The following is a 22184-nucleotide window of genomic DNA, read 5'->3' as shown; positions in this document are numbered from 1 at the left end:
TACCTCTGAAAAGTAAAGATTCACAACAGAGAAACTAATAAACTCTACTAAAACGACTTTTTCATTAATCATAAGCATGTTAGTTTTTATTAATTTTTCTTTAAATGTTGAGAGTCGAGTGCATTTAATAGACGGATAAAAGGTGTCACAGACATCTTGTACTTGTACACTTGGCAAAGCACAACAGAAAATCAACAGACCCTCGAGGACTGTTATCACAATTGTACTCATGGTGAGCTTTCACTATACAAGAGTAATAAAAAGATTTATGTATTTATTTTTACTGTGAGGAAGCAAAAACCATTTAAAATGTAGGTTGTTACTTTTTCGAGATAGGTAAAAGCATTGTATTGTATCAGGATTGTAAATTGTTTTTATGCATCATATCGGGCATTAGATAAATATTTGCTACTGAGAGACACATGATATAGGGTGTGAGGCCAAAATCTACATTAGGCATTATAAAAAAGGGTTATGTACATAAAAATCCTAAATAAAAAGAAGGTACTGAGAGAATAAAAATAAAGAACAGTTACAAGTATATAACATCTATTTCAATGTACTCTGTTGTAGTCTAACATTTGTTTACACGCTTGCGCACATGCAAAAGTGCCTGCGCTCGAAAAGCTCAGTGGGGGCAGGAAGGGCCATGCGCCGCCATACATTGAAAAAGCTCAGTGCACAAGCTCAATGTGCTTTTTAAAAGTTTCCACTTGTTATTAAATTCACCAGAAAGTAGAGAAAAACAAAAGGGGAAGAAGCATAGTACAGCGTAAACAGTGTATACATATGCAATACAGTAGTCTGCGAACAAGCAGAATGTATATTAATAGAGGCTTGAAGGAAATGGGTTAAATATGGAATAGCTAAACGATGGAAATTCAGATCATAACTCTTGCGTTAAGAGAAGATAACTTGTAATTGCCTTCACAATTACTGGATCATCTAATCAAACTCGCTTATTGCGCTGCCATCTCACCTTGAAAGTGGCCTGCTTATTTTTGCTAAAGTTCATTGTTAAAGAACAAACAAACTGAACAAACATGTGATGAATATGCGAGAGCTGAACTGTTCAATCAACTGAAAGCACCTTTCAAGCGTGACCAAACTAAACTGAGCATGACCCAGGCTGCTAGCCTGCCTTCTAAGTCAAAGAGTTGGGAAGCTTCAGCTTCCCAGAGCCAAAGCCATTGAAGAGCCCAGGCGTTGGCTGGCAGGCTTTAGCAATACACCTTAGCTTCTTTGGCTTCTAAGAAGCCAAAGAGGTTAAGGTTTTTTGCCATAAACAGTGAACTTTTATCTATTTGGTTGATTGCTTAATTATAGCAGCATTATCATAGGCCTAAGTGACAAAAACATTAAATGTTGCTTCACTCGACGATTTCATTCAAGATAAAGGCATGCTTGTCTTTCCATGAATTTACTTGCATCCAGGCTGGTGTTCTATTGCTGCCTGTGCAAAAATCACTCTGTAATCCTATTTCAGTTTTGTAAGAGCACTATAATAGCTCACTGTTATAGCGTTATTAAACTCAAAGAAGTGAGAGTGTTGATATTTAAAAAGTCCATATTTTTAACCCTTGTCTACAAGTAATTTCTATTTTTTCAGTTAATGAAAAGATGAATTATTCCTTCAATCAACCATTAATTTATTTTGCTTGCTTTTGTGTTTACATTGCTAATTAATTATTCACCTTTTGCTGTTAAACTCTCTGGCAGTCTGCTGATCCCAGATAACATACAGCCAGGGTTGAGACCATTTAGAAAAAATCATGACTGCCCATTGATAATTACCAGCTAATGCTCAGGTGTAAAATGCACTTCAATAACGCTGTGAAGTTCTAATACAGGACTAAAATGTTGATGAAATGAGCCTTTTCCAATATACCCTGACAGCCCACAATGATGTCTTTTTGATCAGTCAAAAATTTTTAGATAGACTATAAACTGAACTGCACAAAGCTTTAGTCAACTGTATCAAAAAATATCAGTACTTTTCTATCATTTGTGATTTTTGATGTTTGAGGTGATCTGACTGCCAGAATGTTTCAAGATTAAAATTGATATAGCTTGAACGCGGTTTAAATGCTTAGAAGAAATTGACATCACTAGTTGAGATCGTTGGGTTAGTTGATATAGGCCATTTTATTCAACTTGGAGCGCTAACCGTCTCTATTCTGTGGGTCCCTTGGAGATTGCGCTTTTAGTTGATCCGGTCAGTTTAACCGTGATAAAAAATTTTCGATTTAATCTTAAGACATCCTGGCAGTCAAATCACCTCAAACAATAAAAACGATTGCAAATGCTGGAATAATACCAATGATTTATGATAAAATCTAGTAAAATATCATGCACGCTCATCTGTAATGGTACATTTTGTTGCAGGCAGGCAACGATAATCCACCGAACTGACACTCATTGGATTTTATCACAGCTATCCTTAAGAGAACCTTCTGCAGTAAGTAAGCTGATAATAATGAAAATAGTTACGTGAACTGGTGTTAATAATTTATTTATACAGTTATTAAAAGCAACTCTATTTTCAAAGATTTCACTGGTGAAAGGGAGTTATAATAAAAAAGTGAAACATTGCAGGCGATTGGTTTCATACGATCGCAAGCTAACTAAAGGCTTTGTATTTAAACTTGTTATGACAAGCTTTTGATCCCCTTTTCATTCTAAAAAGCACGCAAGCACAAGAAATAGCAGGTATCATTAACATCGTTCCAATTACCATTGTAACTGCTAATATCCAAAATTTGTCTAAGTCGCTTTTTCATACTTCACACGAAGGTCCAGCATACAGATCTGTACACTGACAGCCAGAAGGTTCTTCTGTGGTAATGCATTTGCCTCTATTTTTGCAACTGAATTCTCCACACGCTTCATCACAAACTAGTCCTGGACCTTCCGGCAAGGCGTCTAAGTATCCACGCTTGCATGAGCAGACGTAACTTCCCGCCGTGTTCTTGCAGAGTGCATTCGCATGGCAGTCACTCGTGTCGTATAAACATTCATTGAAGTCGGATATTTTTAAATAGTCTATGCTTACCCGAGGGTCTTTTATTAAAATTTTCATGTTGAACAATCCGTGTACGTCTTGAGCCGACAGCTGACCTGGTGAAAGAAAGTCTATTCGAGTAGATACGAGTGGCAGCATCTGGTCACATTCCACTTTATATAGTTGACAAGTATAAAGTGATACTTCAGAGGGAAGTTCTTGCGTAGCATCAATCAGTGTGCGACACACAGCATCTTTTAAATCTAAAAACTGGCTTGAAGACGGGTTTAGGTACTCATCGGAGCAGTGTGTTGCAGCTCTATTTTGTTGAAGCAGTCGAGTAATTATCGCATATGTTTGTAGAGCATAACTTCAGTCCAGTATAAAGAGAAGGTTGACAAGACTCTCTATTCTCATCTTCGTTCTTCCTAAAAATGAAAACAGCATTGTGCATGGGTCACATTCACAACAATTTTTACAGTTCTGCCAAAGACAGGTCAAATCAAGTACGATTTTTGTATATCTTTTTAAGTGATTTCTGTACGAGAGTATATTGCTCATAAATTGTTGATAATTTATCTAAAATATGTTTCCTACACTTTGTGTTTACAGTTTACTGCTTTAAAACGTGAGTCTTATTTGTAAACACTGCAACCAATTATAGCTGTTTTCTTGATTGTCCAACTAAAGAGCAGCAAAGAATAGTGCCAAAAAAGTACACATAAATAACAGGTAGAAATAGGTAACATATACTGCTATTTACTCTACTATAGCCTAGTATTTTTTTCATGCTTCCCGAAAGCTAACTGAAACATTTAAGGTACTAGTTAACACATTTTATTCAAAAAATCCAGTGGAAAGTAGAAAAAGAGAACAAGTGAAGATTTACAGTAGAGTGTAGGTAGTCTATTTGTATGCAATACAGCAGCCTACTAACAAACAAAATGTTTATCAATGCAGGCTCAAATTGGGAGGTTTCGTTCAGCGATGGAATTGCTTAATGATGGGGGTCTTTGGATCATAACCCTTTTGTTAAGAGAGGACAACTTGCAATTGAATTTGCTATTACTGGATCATCTAACCATACTTGCAAATCGTTAACAATTGAGATAATAATATTCTAAAGCTAGCAAGGTCTGGGTGCATTTCACAACCTTTCCCACATATCTGCTCCGTTTAGAGTATTAAGCGTTTTGTATAACCAGTGGTTTGCATGACTCATATATGACTCATGACTCATATAGCGCAATGCAAATTAGAGATCAGTAAAGACAGCTCAAAGTTCAAATAGTTTCAAAATCCTGAGATAGATTGCCCTCTCATCTATGAGAGAAATCCTAATAGAAAAAGGCGAAAGATAGCTCGGTCAAGTGCACAGGATGGGTCATAGTGAATTACCAAGACAACTATTATATTCACAGCGCTACGAAGGAGAGAGAAATCAGAGAAAAATACATGTAAATAAATAACAAAATCAACTGGGAGCCAAGTGAGATCAGAGCAACAACTTGAGCAACTTTTTTTCTTAATGTTTGACTTGCAAAAACATTCACATTGCCGTTAATTGTTATCAAGTTATTTATTATTTGATACAGGCTTTCCGTTAAAACTCGAAGTGTTTGACATATACTAGTGCTACGAGATGTTTTATATTGAGCCTTTTATCGGCCTTCAACTTTACGTGATAACATCGAATGTCAAAACAGTAACCACAGTGTTTGAGTAGTCATTAAAATGAAGAGCTTCCAAACTACAGTGTTTTCGTGATGGCTGCAATTAACTGTGTGTTTTTTAGCTTTAAAGACCTTGTAATCACATTTCCACATATTTTGCCCCTACAATACAGCAGAGTAAGACTAGTGATAGGTAGAGCTAGGTGACACCCAAATATGTAACACTAGTGAGAGGTAGAGCTAGGTGAGATTCAAATATGTAACACTAGCAAGAGGCAGAGCTAGGAGACACCCGAATATGTAACACTAGGGAGAGGTAGAGTTAGGTGACACCCAAATATGTAACACTAGTGAAAGGTAGAGCTAGATGACACCCAAATATGAAACACTAGCAATAGGTGGAGCTAGGTGACACCCTAATTCAGATTACCAGCTAAAACTTCTTAAGAATAATACACTATATCGGTGTGATTAGAGTGATATAACAGTCATAGCATGACAAGCTGTATCAGCTGAAGAAGAGTTGAATCTGGTTACTAGTTTTGGTTACTAACAGAGAGTATTACAGCCTTACAAGTAGATGATTCACTCAGTGTTGATTATTTAACCTGCTGAGCATTCATGACTACTATGCATAACTATAAGCTGTGATAAGAAGAACAATTGAAAACATCAATAATATATCTATCTGGATTAGTTTCAGTGTGATGTTTTTTTCAAAGTTATCAAAATTTTTGTTCTAGAGTTATTGCCAAAAATGGTATGGAAGGCCTGCTAATAATTAAAACTTCATTGCACCACGCTTACCAGAGAGAATGGAAATTACTTTCACCTGATTGCAATAATGCTACAACATTCCAGGTTCAACTACTACCCCATATATTTTGGAAAGAAAACATTAAACAGTAAACAGTTATTTTCTGATCATTCTAAATTTTTCTAGCTAGCTTAAACAGCTAGGTTAGCTTCAAGTTTCTAGCTAGTTTCATTGGCTAGGTTTACTGCAAGTCTGTAGGCTTTGCTTCAATGACTGTAATAGATTTTAATTAAACACTATACCACACTACTTTTATTTTGGGTATCAACAAATAAACACTTTATTTGTCTGGAGATCACATTTTACCATATGTTAATCAACTGCAGCTACAGGTAGTTCAAGTCTATACAAAATGTAAAATATTGTCTGACAGGTTACTATACAAGGCAGCGTTGTTTCTAAACAAAATATTTCCAAATTGAAAAGATGAGTATTTTGGCCCGCGAAGCTTCAAATAGTATCACATATGACTTATCTATATAGACAGCATGTTACGTTACATGATAGTAAGTATCATATTTGACTTACCTGCAGTTTTTGTTACTAGGGTAGCTGTAGATACTTATTCGCTCCGCTATATCGAAACTATGCTCAGCTTCCTTTGATATAGACCTATTGATTTGCTATCTCGGCTTTTTCCTACCAACATTTGCCCTTGCCTATCAGCCAATCAGGAAAGAATCAGTAAGGCATGTTTGAACGAGAGTATTCAAATAGCTCAGGTGACTGTCTATTCACAAATAGATGACCCTGTCTGACTCGAGTGGGTGTAACCATCCTGAGATTGAATAGATTCAATAAACGCATGACAAATCCGTCATAGAACTGGCATAAATCTGCAAGCTAAGGGAGATTTGCGATTCACAAAACTTTATCTAATTCATTATGCTTGCGATTACTGGAAACAGCACTTGCAAATGATGCTCATTGAAATACCATGCCAGCTATTCAATCTTAAACATTTTAATACTTTCGAGCGGTTTTTTTAATTGACTTTCACGTGTTTGCGTCGCTAACACGTGTGTCACTAATTATTAACTTACATCATACAATTCCTTACCTTCCTTCAACAAGCACTGAAGTCAATCCACATCATACAAATGTCTATATAAACAATTAATTCCCACGGTAACCCAACTTGCGCAATACTCCAAATCCACATGATGCACATCATGGAAACATAGTGAATGTTTCATTGCAACCACGCCCAGAGCAAAACAAAAATATAAGTGTACTGATTGTCGTTTCATCGTAAACACACTTTCGGTAAAACGAAAAATGTAGTCCCATGTTCCAACACTGATCAATAAACTTTGACGTGATGATTCATATAAAATAAAACATTTAAAGATGTGGTTGTGTCAAATTTAAGTTGATCTTAAAAGAAAGCATTTTTTTCTCTATCAGTTGATATGTTGTTTGTTGTGTTACGCGATCGCATTACCAAGATATTTGAAGATTAAAACCGAAAAAATCTGATCGCCGTAAAAACGCTCAGGCCACAAAAACGTGCCCAGACTTGCCCAAAACGATGTCACGCGTTAGACAACCTGTCTCTATCTCTCGTATTCACATCGGCTATTTGCGATAAAAGTCTAGTCTTACGCGGCTCTATTGGCATATATCTTATTTTGTATTTGCTCATGTTGGCTAGAATAAAATTTTAAATCCTGCTACAGATGCATTATTATGAATTTTTCAAAGGCCTCAAACAACGAAAATTGAAAATTTGTTCTACTCACTTTCTCCAAATGTTGTGTAAACATTTGGGTACCGACTACCAATTCTACCGGTCTACGGTAATTCTGTCAAGCCAACTATGTAGAACGAGGTCTTTGTATCAGCACAGTTCTGCAGCTACCCATACTAACGATATACAGCCTCCCATAAGTCCCACCCACATTATGTCTGTCGCCTATCCTTGGGACGGGGCTGTATATCATTGCCTACACCGTCTACGTACTAGTTTCTTACTAGTAGTATTCTTACCGAATACTACCGAAGTGAAATAAGCAAGCCATGTCTTTGAAAAGAATATAGATAGGGATAGAGTTTTAAGGATGAGAAATCTGCTGCAAACTGGATTTGAACTCGCATTCTCCAGTTCTGCGGACATCCATATACCATATCCAATTCACTACAATATTCTGCAAACCATGTTTTGCATTATCTTCAACAATATTATTTTATTGTATAACTTTTACAAAAAAAAACATTTTCATCTCGGTATAGAGCTTTTATTAAAAATATTCATCAAGTCGTCGCCACTCACATAGTATTAGCTGATACAATAAGACAAATTCATCTACTGCAACAAACTCAAACAAAACATCATGGCTTATGCAGCACACATTCAAGTCTCTCTTTCCCCTTTATGGCAGTTTCTACACTGACAAAGCTTCTTTGGCTGGTGGGACGACATAAACATTCTGTAATCAGTAAAATGCAATAAATATATGTCATTTATAGATATGTCATTCTAAAGCGTATCTATTGACAGCTTCCAAATTGGGAGTTAAATAGATTGCGAGTGTAATTTTAACAAACGAATAAGTGTTTAACAAAGGCACAAGTATGCCAAGCCAACGATTCGAAGCTTTGGTTCTGGAAATTAAAGATTTGCATTGATCAATCGATTTTCTTCACTTTCTACAAGGGAAAAGTGAACATCTAATGTCAAATCATAAATCTAATTTACTAGATAAAGATGCCACAGAAAATTTGAAGCGAATGTAGCTAGATATTATAAAAAGATTATTAGCTAAAAAATATTAAAGCTAGGTAAAACGGCAGATAAGCTATGAAATGATGATTGGAGATAGCAAAGAATTATCATTTTATTAATTAGTATATGTATTATGACTATAAAAATATTACATTTACTTAAGTATAGAAGACTCTAAGTTAATTTACCTCCATTCTGTTTTCCTCTGCAGCAAAATGCTGCTGACGCCTGTCAGCTTTGACCATAGGCTGTCTACTCCAATCTTTTACTAAAAGTTGCTCAGATAACTCTGAGTCGCAGTCTCTCGAACCTGAAGCCATTTTAAAACTATGTATAACTTAGTAATTGTTGAAACGCGTTGAATCAGTAACGATGAGAATTCTCTAACGAATGAGAATGAATTCTCTAATGATGAGAATCTTCGAGATCACAGACAACGCGTTTTACGAGTGATAACATTTATTATGGCCTATATAAAAATTTCGCGCTCATGATTGGCTAACAAAGTGACCTCATATTTATCGCTCGTGGTTTTGTTTCAGATATCTTGCTTGTGACGTCACGAAAGAAGCACCCGCTGGAATGTGAGCTTTTTAAAAGAGGGCCTCATTCAAACGCATATATCTCTGAACAGGGTTGGTCTACAAAGACAAAAATGGCATCAAATTGTGGCTGATGTTTTAGCCTTTTATGGGTTTTAATTTCACTAAATTGAATTTTTTGACGCAACCACATCTTTAATAGATGACTAACAGAGTCATGTTGTACCACAGTTGTCTATTGAGCTTTACCATATTACGGGAAGGACTTATCACTTTCTACAACTTCAACAGGACAACAAAATTAGCCAATGAGATTCCAACAATGCCATCACACTTCGGCTAAATTCTCTAGTGACGTCTTTTTGGATGTACTTTTCTTACGACCTTTTTAATCGCAATTGATTTTCATCGATTTGAATCTAAAAACACCCTGGCTATCAGATCACTTCAACCATCCAAAACAATTACAAATGATGAAAACACACTGATACTTTCTGATAAAATCTACTAAAATATATGTAAGGTTCATCTTTAAACTGGTTTTCAGGAACCTGATGAAGTTTTGACAACAAATATGTTGTTTATGATCAGGCTGAAGGCGCGGAACATATTCATGTAAAGTTTAGAGGAAATCAGCAGCAAACTGTGGAAACACTACGGTTTATACGCGCTAACACACTTGCACACACACACACACGCACACACACACTGTCAACTTAATTAATATAAATATCTTTAAAAGTTGAATTATGTGGTTTTTTATGGGACTCTAGTCTTCCAAAAGCATCTTTTAGTAAACTCAGCTTGCATTGTTCATGATGAGCCAAACCAACAACCCAATGAGCTCTCTAAACAAAACAACAAAGACTGCTCTGCCATAATGCATGAGGCAACATAATTAGCCATAAGCAGGTTCTTACACAATTGGAAAAATTCATAAGATCAATTCAGATTATCTAAAACCAATTTTACAAAAGCATTCAAGTCAGTCGACAATATCAAACAGAGGCATATGTAAATGCTTTAGAGCTAATCGTTTGCAAGCATTTAATCGCGATACTTTGTTTGATCATTAATCTATGTTTTCATCAAGTTGTTAGGTTAGGAAAGACAATTTTGCAGCTAATTAAAAAACTTTTTGGTTTACTTATATAGTTGCAACATCGCCATAGTTGCATTTGGTTACAATTACAACATTTAGTTTTGAGTTTATGTATTTGGGCCAACGAAAGGTATTTCTGCGCAATTGTAAGCCAGGAATCCCTTCTGAGTTTGTTTATGAGATATGTTTGGTTGTATAAGTTTTCATCATAAAAGTTTAACAATTTAATTTTGGTTTTACACGCATCTGTAGCTCGCTTCTACAAAAGTTGTACAAGAAGTACAAAAAGTGCAAAATTCATTTCTCTTTTGAACCTGATTTTATCAAACGATTTATCAACTCTGACAGAAGATAGCTTTAAATTTAATTTGTCACTATTTATGCTGTGAGTCAATCGCTATATAATCAACTGCAAAGTACAATATATTTTATTTTAATACAACCATATCTCACTATACAAGTGCCCCAACATACAAGTGCCCCAACATGCAATAAAATCAAGATTCGTGCAGAGTTTTAAGCAAGTTTATTCCTTGAGATACAAGTAATCTTTGAGATACGAGCTTACGAGCCAGTTCCCGATGGCCTCTATATGGCCAAGTATGCAAGAGGCTGCTTTCGAGAACAGCAACACTTTGTCTTCATTCTCGAAGTAGCTTGAAAAAGGTTTAAAGTTAATCTGTTTTTCTCTTTGAGTTAGTTTAAAAAATTTATTTAAAATATTAGCCAAAAGTTATAAAGAACGCGTAACAAAAGCACAAATCGGAAGAAATAATGAAAAATGAAAACAATAAAATTAGAAAAAGTTTAATAAAAGATTAAAACTTAGATTCAAGTGTGTGTTTAGTAAGCTAAATTTATTTAACTTAAGTTCAAGTTTATGTTGTACGTCTGTCTCAAAGGTAAGAACTCTCTATGATACGTACTGCAGATAGTAGGCCTGCATTGTAATGTTACAATTTATTGCACATCATAACTACTAAATATACTAACGTCCCTGTATAGTGGATTTTTTATACACACACTTTTATGCACTAAATGTTATTATCAAATCAATTAATTTAATTCGTAGCGCAACAAATAAAATTGAGCACCAACTAGACAGGAAACAATGAGATGAGACTATGTCTCAGAGTTTATATCTGACCCATATTGCGACTTTTAAAAATTTGGTTGTTAAATTCAGTTGCTATATATGGATAGCTAGTTATGCATTACTATTAGTTACTATTCCTATTACTATCTGTATCAGCAGGAGGTCATGACCCTGGGTTATTAGACAAACCACAGACAGCAACCACACAGAAGTTCAGAAAACTGTGGTATATCAAAAACATGTAAGCCTACTGCTTTTCAGGCATATGAAACTAGCCACAGCAGAGTTTCACATAGAATTACATGTGCACAACAGAGTTTCACATGAAACTACATGTGCTCAATAGAGTGTCACATGAAACTACATGTGTACACCAGGGTTTCACCTGAAACTACATGTGCGCAACAGAGTTTTACATAAAAATATATGTGCACAACAGATTTTCCCACAGAACTAGATGTGCACAGCAGAAATTTGTATGGAACCACATGTGCACAGCAGGGTTTCACATGAAACTACATGTGCACAACGGTAATAGCACAACATATGTAGTTTCATCGAAGCATTGTCAGGCCGGTTACAGAACTACATCTTCTCAGAGCTACTACATGCGTGTTTTGATATTAATGTTCAGCAATAACATTTAAGGCTTGCGCACATGGAGAATCGTGATAGAACAAATCATTTTAGTTTAATCAGGAGAAAAATTTATATCTGATCTTCCTAACAGCATCTTTAGATTAGGTCAAGGACGCATAGCTGAATATGCAGCTAGCCTACAAACATCTTACTATAGCGCTTGTTTTTAAGACTAAAGATTGGTACAATAGTAACAGCCCACCGCAGTGATTGGTTTCATGACTGAAGATTGTCACAAATACAGTATAAAATAACTAAGTATTTGTCACTAGACTAAACTTTACTATAAAGTATAATAATTACTACATTTCTAACACTACTCATGTTTTGAGTACGCCATAATAATAATGCTAATATGTTCGGTTGCTATTATGTTCTGTTGGTCTATAAAAGCAACATTATATTGCTATTGCAACATGTTGAATGTCAAAAAATTAAATTCCAATTAATTGCTATTTTGCTTCCATCAAACCTGCTAAATATTATAAAAACATCACAGAAAAACACTCAAATTTTTATTGATTGAAGCATTTGAAAACTGCTTATTGTTTTGGCTGTTTTCTGTTGAGGTATTTCAGCAAAAGTAGCATTATATCACGTGTGTAATAACATTAGTCAAACTAAAAAAGTTATGTATCACTTACCTACGTGTATAAGAGAGATGCTCATGTTGGCAAGATAGAAAACTGCTAGTCGTTTCAGTTGTTTCATGTTGTGGTATTTCAACACAAGTAACATTATATCACGCGTGTAATAACATTAGTCAAACTAAAAAAGTTATGTATCACTTACCTACGTGTATAAGAGAGATGCTCAGGTTGGCAAGATAGAAAACTGCTAGTCGTTTCAGTTGTTTCATGTTGAGGTATTTCAACACAAGTAACATTATATCACGCGTGTGATAGCTTGAGACAAACTAAAGAAGTTATGTATCACTTACCTACGTGTATAAGAGAGATGCTCAGGTTGGCAAGATAGAAAACTGCTAGTCGTTTCAGTTGTTTCATGTTGTGGTATTTCAACACAAGTAACGTTATATCACGCGTGCAATAACTTGAGACAAACTAAAGAAGTTATGTATCACTTACCTACGTGTATAAGAGAGATGCTCAGGTTGGCAAGATAGAAAACTGCTAGTCGTTTCAGTTGTTTCATGTTGTGGTATTTCAACACAAGTAACGTTATATCACGCGTGCAATAACTTGAGACAAACTAAAGAAGTTATGTATCACTTACCTACGTGTATAAGAGAGATGCTCAGGTTGGCAAGATAGAAAACTGCTAACAAAGCACAGATTAGCAAAAGCTCAGCTAAAAATAAAATTTCTTACCAAAATACGAAGAAAATGAGTATTTTAATCAAGTCCAAAACTTTATCTCTGCAGCAAGCTAGTTGATGGATGGTTGCATTAGTTGGCTAGTAATACCTCGCCTGAAGCTAGAGTTATGTAATAATATTTGCACAATACACCTTTTGAAAGAGATTACATGAGTATATTCATAGCTTAGCAACTAGCTGGAGTCATCCATATTTGTTAGACGACTCCAGCTAGTCTCGAATATGGCTTACTTGTCTGAGGACAAATGAGCCATACTTGAGTACTGCATAGGGAGAGTTAAGCCTGGTTTCCTCATAGCAGCACAAAGATTGGGCGCGGCGCAGTGACCGTGCGCAATGCATTGGGTCGGCTGCAAAGCAGTGCTTCCATAGCGAGCGTAAGCGCCATGCTTGCATCGGATACGGTAGGTAATTTCCGCTTACTCTTTCGTATAGGTGACCGATTTCTTTGCAATATAAACAACATGATAACACGCAGACGGAGGCTTCTACTTTTGCTGTATTTGAGGAGAAGGATGCGCTGTAAAATTTACGCACTCAGAAGAATACCTCGAAAACACGCGTTTTGGATATGTGGTTCGTTGAAAAAAGGAAACAGCTTGGCCAGTATCATACTCTTTTCATCCTCCTATATATACTGTATTATGCTATAGATTTATTATACATGTAGCAGGATATTCTCGAATTATTGAGAGTAACTCCGAGATATCAACTGCTATGCTCTCCTTTCCAATTTCTATCGCCAACTGCTCTGCCATGCTGACTTCTTGTAATGAGTAAAACAGCCTTCCATTTGCATTGTGGGATAGGTTAAAAACGTCGAGCGGTGTCTTGTGGGATGCATCATCGCACACATCTGTAGTAAGAATCTACTCGGTTGGATCATTGCGACCATTGTACGTCCGTCCGGCGATGAGGTTTCCACATCACAGCCAGCCTACATTTAACGTCGTGCGTCTTGTTGCGCACCTTGCGATGTCATATGGAAACTAGGCTTTAGAGATGAGCCTACTCAAAACCAGAAAGTATTGCTATTTTTATCATTTGTGATTGCTTTGTTGTTTGAAGTGATCTTGCTGTCAGGATATTTCAAGATTAAATTTGTTAAAATTTGATTGTAGGTAAAAGATTCAGATCAAGCGAAAGAAAGATTATCACGTCTCTAGTTGCGAAGAGACTGGCAGAATAAAAATGCGTAACACTGCAACTTGAACTCAATAGCCGATATCAACCATAGCAATTTTGGAGTGTGATTTTGATCGTTAGTTTATAAAAGTTTTGTTGAAGCCCACCTAATGCTTTTAATCTTAGTCCTGATCCCTAGGCAAACTCATCAAAGGAAATAACATAAATATCAATGCTACTTTAATACAAGAGGAAACAAATCAAGGCATATCAGCCTGTAGCATTTAACATTTACAATAAGAAATGAAAATAAATAAATGAATGACACACATTTTATAACATTGGATTAGTCATTGTCTTGATAATAGGCTGGTCAGAGCAGCACACTGATACTACATATAGTTGAGCAGTTTTTATTGAGAGATATTATAGTTGAATCAATAAACTGCATGACCAGCAGGCTTTTTCTTTTCAGTTGTTTATGATATATCATCAATATTTATTCTTTACGTCTGAAGCTATGGTTAGTGGTTGAAAAAAAAATAGATCACACTCAATTAGAACTTATAACTTTCAGCTTTGTAAACAGACACTCTAACAAATCTGCCAATTAACTTTCTTCTGTCGTTACATACCAATTCTAAGTATAGTTATTATATCTGATGATCGTTCGCGGCACACGAGACTTCTAGGGTGTGTGTTTTAGGAATACTACTATCATATAATTCAGAGTTAATTATTATGCATAAAATTGTTCTGAGGTGCAGGAAGGCAGTCACTTGTCGCAGGTCTACCAATATGCATGTCATGAGTTTGAATCCTCTACAATGCATCTTTTTTCAAACCTTAAATATTGGCTTCAGATAGACAAATGGTCAAACAGTCACACGCCTTACTGCAGCAAAGATTACATCAGATGTGTATATGGCTAAATGAATATTTTATGAGGGTCACAAGTACACTTTATTTGCTATCACTGTATGACCTATATTTGGTACAACTAGTTTCATCCCATTTTTGTGGTTCATGAAGAAATGAAAAGTATGATGAACTCTAAGAAAATCAGCCAATGAGATATGAGCAACCCGAAGACATTCTAGACAAACATCAACATACGGGTACCAGATCATTTATAAATCTGGCTGCATTGGCACTCTTTTCTTTATTCCAGGGATAAAAAATGATAGCTCATAACAGCCACCCCTAAATTGAATGAGAGTGAGCTAAGGCTAGTATGAATATTAGACTGGTAGCAAGAAAGCCGTATCATTAATAGTGGAAATTGATGATGCTGAATACTGACATACTGAACCCTACCAGTTTCATATATGTGTTTACCGCACCATCCTCTATTAAAAAACTAATGACAATTTTTTCACATTCAAGGCACCAGTCTATGTTTTGCTAGTGTACAAGCAAACTGTGCCTCACTATGCTCAACAAAAAAACTCAATACAATGAACTCCCAACAAATTGCATATCTTTTAATAAAGACATGACCTTGAAAATCTGACCTTGAATTCAGCTTCTGACTTTTAGAGGTCTCCACTGAACCCCTGAGACTGACTCACTGAACCCTAGTGTGTGATCAATCTAAGTTTGAGAAACTGTCTAAAGCCTATGCATTCCCCGAGTATAAGGAATTAGCACAATTCTAACTATCTCTAAATGCTGCTTAGTGCACTTCTTTGCCACAAACAAAAATAAGCTAAATCAATTATTATTTAAAGAGCGTGTTACATACTAATACTAAGTCAACCAAAAATTACCAGCATGGTTTATGCTAGCAATAAATGTTATTGTTTTGTGTACATCAGCAGTTCTTGATTATCAGTACTGAAGTGTATCATGTACTGATAAGTATTAAGTACTGTATCCTTTAATTTACAAGTATGAATAACTGAGGAGATCAGCTAAACTACTCAGCTTCATCATAAGCTGTGACCTTGCAATGGCCAAAATTATTGGTCAGGTTTACAGCAAGCTTTCATCAAATATGTTTGTTTTGAGGCAATGCAGACATTTCATAAATAGACAGCACTGTTGTTTTACTTTCAACTTTCGCATTGTCATCTGACCAATGGGGTTGATGCATATATCCCTGTCTCACCATATTAACAGCAGAAAAGGATATTTCTCTTGCAGAAATATATACTAAGACTTGTGTGCTACCAATCACATATTTCAGCTCTTCACACATCTACCAATCACGTACAAACTTTTTGAAAATATTGCCTCATCTCAAACTTGCTCATTTCAGCATTATTTTTGTGTTACAGGTTTCAAAGTCCTGTGTAAACAAGGTCCAGAATATCTGTATTTATTTTTCTACACAGGACAAACATAGTTTTCTATTCCGTGACACCAGCACACTACATCCACCATCATATTTTGCAGTTTATGAATATTATGTTACTACAGCCTTCAATTCACTATCCCTACTTCTCCACAATACTAGTAGAATTCAACTTTAAAACGTGCTTGTTAAAATCACTCAATAATTCTCGATTTATGTGTTTTGATGTTTTTGTTGTTTCACATGTAATGCAAAACACTTTATTGTTGATGATTATTAATATCAATAAAAGTTATAAATGCATCAGCTAATAAGTTTGATAATTAAGTTCAAATGCCATAAAATAGTTTATTCATAGAACCAAAACCCTCTAATCTAGCATAATATTATTTGCGATATCAAACATTTTTAATACATCATTATTGTTAAAAGCGTATAACTACAAAATAAATATGCAATTTATATGCCAAGAATCGTAATAAAGTTGAATGGTTTAAAAAATAGCATTACGCTCGCATTTTTTGGTTTTTCACACTTTTGACAGAGTGTTAGTTACAAAAGTGAAGTCAGTAGGATTTACTGAACTCTTCTGACACATTTTACTCTGCTCAAATTTGCTCCAGTGTATACAGCACAAATTTAACATTGCTTTATAAGCCTAGCGTTCAAAGCAACTTTAATTTTCAATTGACTTTTTCAAAATTGCATTTATGCACTTTCATTTCAAAAACAATATTGAATAACTAGCAACTTACCTTCACTATCTAGTCTGTGTGAGCTTGCTTCGCCTGTTTAATACTGTCATGAAATAAAGAACGTCTTGTTTCCATAGCTGTTGTTAGGGCATGCCGCCAATGCAAAAAGAGATTCATGATTGTAATCGCAATGGTTTGTATTACATACATTCATCCTCTTCATTGATAAATTGTGAAATATGAATTGTGAACATGAGGCAGCTGCATAGTGTGGCTTGACACAGTATTTGCATATTGCCAAGAAACGCCACATGCGGCTGTAGTAGGCTTTATCCAAAATATCCTTAATTAGTAAAATAGTAAATAGTTAATCAGTTACTTGAACAGAAAAAAATCATCTTCCTAAGCCAATAGGAAACATTTTTACAGCTTAGACTGAGATGAGTTTCACTTTGCAAAAACTATTTGTTATCACAATTTCTTCTTCGTAACGACCAGCTACATCAGACACATCACAGCTATGGGTGTTTCACAAATTATAGATAGATGAATTTCTGATGATTATGCATTTAATAATAGTAATTGTGAGAGTGATTATTTAACCTTTATTAATAATAATAGTAATAATAAGAATAATGCCGTAAGCCATAGTAATAGTAATAATTCATCAGCTTCAGAACAAGCTAAAAATAAACTTACACAAAGTTTTAGTAGATTTGATCAGAAAATATTGTGTGGTTTTTATCTTTTGTAGTTATTTTTAATGTTTGAGATGATTTGACTGCCAGAATTTTTCAAAATTAAACTCGACAAAACTTGATTGCAGTTAAAATGCTCAGCACCAAAATATGTGCACCAAGGACACAACTCTTACTATAATAAAAACTAGTACTATGGTAGCTCTGAACACTGTGAAAGATTATCAGGTGTAATAACCATGTTCACAATTATTCTTTATGGTGGGAAGGTGATTGAGTGGTGCAGATGGTGGTGATTTTAACTAGGAAGCTGAATATCCGGGTTCAAATACTGCGTGGTGCAATATTTTTCCACAACCTCAAATGCTTCGGACAGAGAGACAAACATGGCTCTCACTATGGTAAAGATTGTCTAAACAGTTCAACAAAAATTGTTTATTGTTGGCTAAACTATAAATATGAAAACAGTTAAGTATCTCGCTACCAGACAATCTATGAGCTCCTAGTACAATACTTAGCTGTCAAAGTATCAACAACTCAAGGATATATTAATAGCCGTAATTCTAAAATTACATTTCAACCTAGTCAAAGCATGATGAATTTTTTACTGTAGAAAGGTTTTGAAATTCTAGTGCCACACTCTTCTAGATATTTACAATCCTGTGCTAAGCGGACAAGGAAGCGTCAAGCTAATAGCTTTGAGAAAGGCATTTGGAAACAAATACATTTTGAGAATACATTTGAGAGAAAACTTACGATGTTACTGCAATTTCAATCTTAGGTCATACAATTTTTTTGGATTCACATGGCACTTTCCTCACAATTTTAGGAAAATCACAAAAATTTTAGCTTGTAATAATTGCTTCAGGTGTGTTCTAATGATAGTGGTTAAGTCTATGTGTATCGATACATTATTAACACTCTGATATCTCGCTTTGTACGCAGAAGCAAGTTCCGGGGTCCTCAACCATATTAAAAACTTTCTATAGACTGTGGAATAACTCAAAGTAGCATAACTCCTTCTGAACTGAATATCATTTTGAAACTTCAAACTTGTAGAAATCAATACAAAAAACTGAAATCAAATATAGTAAATTTTTTGTAACCCTTTAAAAAAGGGATGTTTTAGAGGTAACAAAACAAATGTAGCGGTTGATTTACACCGTGTCTGATAGAGTGAGTATATTTTTATGAATAGAAAAACAAATTTTATTCTTTTAGTGTAAAGCTCTTGCTGTTGAGGAGAAGCTTTTCAGGTCTTGCTATTTCTGAGCTTTTATTACCAACTTCAATCAGTGTGTAATTAGAAACTGGTGTTCTCTCAGCAGCCATTTTTAATTTCTCCATCAGTTAAAAGTACCCTCGGTATTTCAACAATATCTCAAGAATTAATAGCTCAAGCAGTTTGAAACTTTGGAATTATACTCAAAAAATATTACCCACAAATTCTACTATTTTACTTAAATTGAAAAATAAAAATAAAACCAAACTATGCAGTCAAGCAGATTCTGTCGTAATGTCAAGTGAGAAAACAATTTCTTGACTTACCTCGGACATCAGCTTCAAAGTGTTACATGCCAACTCCGAGGTTTTGATAAATGTCTTAATGATTTAGGTTACAAAAACTCGGCACTCTCTTTTTACCAAAGTTCTCATCAAAATCTTATAAATATTTTGCCGAATTCATAAAGAGACAACCGTGTCACAAACATATCTCTAATAGAGGCATATAGTGATTAACAATAAAGATATAGATAGACTAACACTTCTATTTGTTAGCATAAACGGATGCTCATTGCGTGCACCACTCTCCAACAGGTTTTTTTAATGTTTGGTTATAGGCATTTATTTAGAATATGTAAAAGCTTTCTTGTCGTCAGTTGTTATTGTGGAAGCTGCAAATGCATCAAGCAGACAACCTTGCAAGCCTCAGTTAATGGACTATTGATTCATGGAATGGAAAGTACTAAAGCATTGTGATATTTTCAAATAATTGCAGCAAAATACAGCAAAATGAAACCAAGATTTGCCCAGACGGTAATAAAGGCTTGATAGCAAGTAATCGCATTTGCAATTCAAGTTCGTGATTGTATCCTCCAGCACAATGCTTGTAAAATCACAGCATTTTTACAATGCAGTCCAATTAATTCCTATCAGCATTCACTCAGCGTCATTTTCTCTCCTATCAGCATTTGTGAATAAACTACCGCTCACATTTAAATTCAAAGAGTGGAAGTTCACACACAGGGTTGTAGTAAATTGCACTCACGAATGAACACCAACTATTGTTGTGGAATGTGATCCACTAAGAGCTCACTAAGAAAATCCCAAGCTGCAAGCGAAGTTCGTGGGACCATACCAGGTCCTGAAGGCCTGGGGGAACCACACATATCTGGTGGAATGGCAGGGCCAATCTTCCATCCAGAGCGAAGGAAGGCTAAAACCCTATCATGCTTCCCCAGAGAGGTTGGGACAGGCCCCAGCCACTCTGGTGCCAAGGAGGTGTCCTAACATGAAGTGAGCTTGACACAGCAGGCCGGAAAAAAGGCAGGAAGAGGCAAGAGTAGACCTTGTGCCGATAATGCCGCCCCCCAACTGGGAAAGGTTGCTGCTGGAGGCTGCTGAAAAGCAAGGACAGAGGTAACTCCGGGAAAAAACCTGGCCGGACCGGAGGAAGAAGAATGCCAGGGACGCTAAAGACGCTCTCCAAGTTTGGTAGAAGCCAATCTGGTCCCACTAGAAGAAGTTCCGGGAGAACCGAAATAAAACCCGGAAGAGACTGGAACGGCTCCGACACCGACGACTTCATCGGAACCTGCCTGCCACAACCCAAGGCCAGCTCGGATTACTAGAACGCCGGAGCGGTACGGGAGCGGGGTGTGCTACTCGATGGAGTCACCGGCAAACGACCCAGAGGTGGGACAAAAGGACAACCAGGTAGTTCTCACGGCCACTACCAGGGCCTTTCTGTTGGAGCACTCGCTCATCCTGGACGCCCTCAGTTTGTTGGAGAACTTGGATGACGCATGTGATGCGTCTTTGTCTGAACTATTGGCTTTGGTCACCAGGAGCTTGAAAGAAGTTGAGGAAGCCCCAAGTGCCCCGAAGCCAGTCAATGTGGCAGCAGACCAGGGAGATCGGGAGTGGGAGAAGGCGGCCGCCGAGGCCTGCACGAGCTGCCCCGGGGCAGCTGCCTCAGACACGGATGTGGAGGACCTGGACAGAACTCTGACAGGAGATGAGGTATGCCGAGTGGCTACCATAAGCTTTCTCCCAAGGTCTTGATTGGAGACTGTGGTCACCAATGGAGGGGAGAGTGTTGTGGAATGTGATCCACTAAGAGCTGTGCTTAGGACTGAGCTAAGCCGGGGCTGCGTTCAGTCAGGCAGAATAACGAGTTGAGAGTTAAGCCAGTCAGAGCCAAGCCAAGCCGAGTAGAGCCAAGCCAAGCCGAGCTGAGTAGAGACAAGCCATAGCCGAGCCGGGTCAAGCCCAGCCAAGCAGAACGAGAGGCAAGCTTACCAGCTATATAAGCACAAACATTTGCAGTAGAGAGCAGAGCTGTTCTGGGCCTGTTCATTGCTTGTCACTTGATTCATTTTTTGTTCACCTCGATGAACTAAGCAGAAATATATGTATTGCACTCATGCACGAGTCTTGTACTAGTGGAGGAAAGTGAAGGTCGTACAAAACCTTGTGATTATTAATTAAATCAGTGTTATGTTTCTGCACAGAAGCAATTAAATAGAGTATTAAATTAGAGGAATGGTTTATTGCAAACTCCAGAGACAACTGATTTGATAACAGAAAACCCAAGTATTTATATGTTTGGTCATAGAAAAGCTTTGTAAAAAGCTACAAGCATTATTAATAGCTATAATGAGACAGTACTATATAATATTAGCTTGTATAAAGCTTTAGCTAAAAAGCATAATGTTTGTTGGCAAAGTACCAGTAATACTTGGCACTTGCATGACACCTCCTCACTAAGCTAAAGGTTCTTTCTGGTTCTCTTAGACCTTCGGGGTTTGTCTCTGCTATACTCATCTCCATCAGGTAGACGAGGGTTGCGTGGTCTTCTTCTAGACGGAGGTTGCTCTGTTACAGTTGTAGGGGCTGGTAGTTGCAGTTTTGTCTCCTCTGTTATATCAGGTTTATCTCCAGGGTCTTGATCTTCTTCTGTTGAGTATCTTGGTCTGAGTTGTTCAACTTGTCTTCTCCAAGTAGGTCCCTTTGGTACCACTTTGACATTGAGACTACGAGTTCCATATATCTTAGTAACAATGGCTGGAACCCATCTAGGTTGTCTGTTGCGTCTAGGTCCATGATACAAGGCATAGCATGGTGCTCCAAGATTGTAGCTGTGTATCTTGCTAACTGTCTTTTCTGCCGATCGGTTGACTTCTCTGGATTGATGAAACTGTGCTATGTGTGCG

At 36.5% G+C, this 22184-nt stretch overlaps 1 protein-coding gene across 1 annotated transcript in view; it reads right to left on the bottom strand.

Annotated features, from left to right (window-relative positions):
- Nucleotides 1–1002, bottom strand: part of LOC137408741 (galactose-3-O-sulfotransferase 2-like) — a 34345-nt gene extending 33343 nt beyond the window's left edge. The window contains exon 1 of the mRNA XM_068095321.1: nucleotides 980–1002. The gene's annotated coding sequence lies outside the window, so the exon portion shown is untranslated. The remainder of the gene's footprint in view (nucleotides 1–979) is intronic.
- Between the last annotated feature and the right edge of the window lie 21182 nt (nucleotides 1003–22184).

Source organism: Watersipora subatra, chromosome 11 (genome assembly GCF_963576615.1).
Source record: "Watersipora subatra chromosome 11, tzWatSuba1.1, whole genome shotgun sequence".
In the NCBI taxonomy this organism is placed as follows: domain Eukaryota; kingdom Metazoa; phylum Bryozoa; class Gymnolaemata; order Cheilostomatida; family Watersiporidae; genus Watersipora; species Watersipora subatra.
Note: the sequence above shows the minus strand (reverse complement) of the source record. Positions and strands in the feature narration are given on the sequence as shown.